This window comes from Protopterus annectens, chromosome 16.part0 (genome assembly GCF_019279795.1).
Source record: "Protopterus annectens isolate FY-2018-M chromosome 16.part0, PAN1.0, whole genome shotgun sequence".
NCBI classification, from domain to species: domain Eukaryota; kingdom Metazoa; phylum Chordata; order Ceratodontiformes; family Protopteridae; genus Protopterus; species Protopterus annectens.
In genome coordinates, this window is record NC_056750.1 from 448,368,602 (window position 1) to 448,372,393 (window position 3,792).

At 34.8% G+C, this 3,792-nt stretch overlaps 1 long non-coding RNA gene across 1 annotated transcript; it reads right to left on the minus strand.

Annotated features, from left to right (window-relative positions):
• Positions 1 to 837: 837 nt before the first annotated feature.
• On the minus strand, positions 838 to 1,500 carry LOC122790387. Its single transcript, XR_006363010.1, has 2 exons — positions 1,405 to 1,500; positions 838 to 1,327 (listed from the first exon to the last, which is right to left on the minus strand). It is a non-coding gene; the product is annotated as an uncharacterized LOC122790387 (long non-coding RNA).
• Between the last annotated feature and the right edge of the window lie 2,292 nt (positions 1,501 to 3,792).

Genomic DNA, 3,792 nt, shown 5'->3' on the forward strand with positions numbered 1-3,792 from the left:
GGTTCGCATTGAGTCATAATACCACTAGAAATAGAGTCCTCACAGATGTTTTCTTTTTCAAAATAAACCAAAAACTTTTCTACCTGTGTGTAGTAATCTATTTATCCATCTCATCCACTATTTTAGATGAATAGTCCTCCTCCAAAAATATCTTATTTAATAATGTGAATTCCTTGTTAAACATTCTGCCATCTGACATAAGGTATGAAAGCCTAATCATTGATCAATCCCTCTTTCTGCCAAAAGGTGATTATTTGAGAAGTGTAATTATCCATTAGAAAACGTAGCTTTCTTAAAACGTATACAGATAAATTCTTTCTTCACCTTATCCTTAATTAATTTAATATACAGAAAATTCACATTACTTCCATCACATGTATAAGACAATATTAAGAAATTGGATGATCCTTCTAAAAGCTTAAAATATTCTTTTAATTCACTAATTATACAATTTAACAAAATAAATATAATCCAAAAATTTAAATATTTTTAAATAACCCTTAAAAAGAGATTGGCATACTACTTGTTCCAATATCCATAAAACCATATTAGCAAAAAACAGGTGCTGATCTAGCCCTGTAGCAACACAATTTTTTGGTGAAAATATTCCCCTTCAAAGAACAAGCAATTATATTTTAATACGAACTCCATAAACAGCACCAAAAGATTAATGTCATTCTCAGCTAGTATTGTCTCATAGATCACAGACTCAGAAAACAATTTCAAACCAATAATGTGTGGTATAACATTGCCAAGTTCATGGATGCTGTCCATAACCAGAATCAAATTATTATTACATTGTACTTTAGCCACATATTCCAAAAAATCCTACAAATCTCATGAGCCATAGTTTTTATTGTTAAAATTTTTTTTAAGTTTAAAATCAATTTAAGCTGCCAGTCACTCTGCTTTGGGGACCTATCAAGGGAAATACTGCATTTAAGTAGAAGTTTGCTTAAAGATTTATGCATTTTTTTATAATGCCAAAAATCACTGTAACCATTTTTTCAGCATGAGAAACCTAAGTTGGCCAAAATCTAATAATCCTTGTAACATAAAATCATCAAATATATTGTGATAAAGGTATTATTTATGTAATTTTAGACACATGCTCATATTGATCAGCATTCTTTAACAGAGTTAACATAATTTCTGAATAATTCACAATCTTCATTAGTACAGCAATAATACTCTTGTCAGGTTTCATTATTCTAATGTCCTTGTTGTTATTTAACTTTATATTAATGTGCCACTTACCTTTGTTTAAATTGTGCTTATTTTTCCTCCTGTGGCCATATAGCTTCCTAAATTTAGCTTCATATAATTTCTGAAAACAAAGCACTGCTGGTTATAATGATGGATTATTTAAACTATGGCACTGGGGAGATAGGAATAAGTACTCACCTTGTTTTGTCTGTTATGGAATGTAGTCTTCAAATTCAATTTCTTGACAAACACCTTGAATGCTGAGTGTTTCCACAGGTCAAACCTCATACTCAAAGTAAAACATCTTTAAAAAATGTAAAAAATTAATAATAAATACACTACACAGGCATGCAAAAAAGTACTAATTACAAATGTTTTCCATTTTTTTATTTTGGAAAAAAAATCTTTACTGATAATAGGGGAGACTGGTAGAACAAAACTGAATACTGGGAATAATTTTGGAAGATGTTATTTGATTCAGCAGCCAGCCCATATATTAATTATATGGTTTTATTTATGAATGTTTAACGGATGAGGACGGCTAAATTATGATATGAATTGTTCATATTTGGCAGTATATGGCATGTTTTTATAAATCCCTATGTCACAAGATGGGTGGCCAACTGGATCACTGACAGAACCCACACCATAAAAGTAGCCAACTCCAAGTCCAACTTCAGACCAGTGACGAGTGGAGTACCACAGGGTTTGGTCCTGTGTCCTCTCCTTGTTCGGCATCTACTTCTCTGAAGTGCAGGCCAACACAGAAGGTATTTGGCTAACAAAGTTCACAGATGACTGCAAACTGTGAGCCATAATAGACTCACCCAAATGATGTGGACATTCTACAAAAGGGCCTCACAAAGACAGATGCTTGGTGTCAAAGTCATAGCCTCAAGCTCAATGCCAAGAAGTGCATTGTCATCCCCTTTGGAAAAAACTTGGTACCCATGAACTACCACATAGGCAGTAGCTCATTAAACAGCAAAAGTGTGATAAGAGACTTCAGCATATAGGTGTACAGTAGTATCTCCTTTGATAACCACATCTCCACAGTAGTCAGGAAATCCTTCTACGTGGCACACCTCATCACAAAAGGGTTCTCCTCTAGAAAAAAAGAGGTCATTGTTCCTCTCTAATCATCCCTCATCAGACCATTATAGAGTACAATGCCCCATTTGGCATGTATCCCACAAGACACCTACAACAATTGCAAAGGCCACAGAAATACCTCACTAAGAAGATTACCGGCCTCAAGCAGATGCCATACACAGACCATCTCAAAAAACTCCAGCTCTACTCCATCGCATATCGCCTACTCAGAGGCGATCTCAGCTTAACATACAAAGCTATGTCAAACTTAGAGTTGTTGGACATGCTACACTTAAAGAAATCCCAGTCTCTCAGAACCACATGCTCCAGGGTCCTAAACCTTGTCACCACAATAAACAGGACATGCTGGAGGGATAGATTCCTGTCCCAGACACTTCCCATACTCTAGAACAAACTACCTATTCATGTCAAGCAAAGCTCCTCATTGGCCCTCCTTAAGAAAAATCTTGACAACTGGATGGGAAATAGAAAATTCACCCCGGGGATCACTTCTGTGGCACTGCTCAACAGGGGCACAGAAAAATAATTTTCTTGGGTGGTGAAAGCCAGGGAACCTTTTTGGCTAGGCTTATATAGGCCCCGGGGCTGATAGCTTAGTACCTACCTATGAACCTATAAGCGATTATAGATTTTTCTACCAGAGTCTATATTATAATCTCGAAGTCTGACAATATCGAATACGATAGTCGACACGAGAATAGCGAAAGAACACTACATCGAACGTTTAAATGGAAAATCTCCGTAGGGGAAGATTTCCATTTACTTCAATGTAGTGTGTTCTCGGAGTTGGTATATTTAAGTAGGGTGGGTGTGGGGGTGCAGGGGGCTTGCCCCCCTGCCTACACACTATTTAGCTTTTTTTTTTTTTTTTTTGGTTTCGATGGTTTAAGACTTTCGATCACTAAAGTTCGATCTTTAGTGATTCGAAGTTTTAAACCTTCCAGATTATAATATAGACCCATTTAATGTATGATTACAATGTTCATTAAATATGTAATCATATGTTTTACGTTATTTTATACATCAGCAATGTTAAGGGAGAGGTATATGTGTTTGTAGGTAGTAGGGTATTTGATATGTACTTTTGGAAGTAAAGAAATGTTTAAAGTAAACTATTGAGTATTGATTTTTTTAACTATTTGTTTCTGTTGTAATATTTTGACATCAGATGATTTATGTAATGTGATTACTTCATGGGAGTATATAGAAGAGCTCAGGCTGGCTTTGTGTTCTAATGAAATTAGGATCAAGTCAATACAAAGCACTAAATATTGAAATAAACTATAAGGAAAACAGTGGTGCAGTGTGGCATTTGTTGGTTCTAAATTTTATATTTTTTATCCAGATTTTGTCCTTTACTCTGAGTATTTTATATTATTGATTTCATAGTTTGGTTTTTTGAATAATTTCATGGAGATATCATCTCTGGGAACAACATTTCTGCTAATAGTTTATCCAGTAGCAATAGGTTAC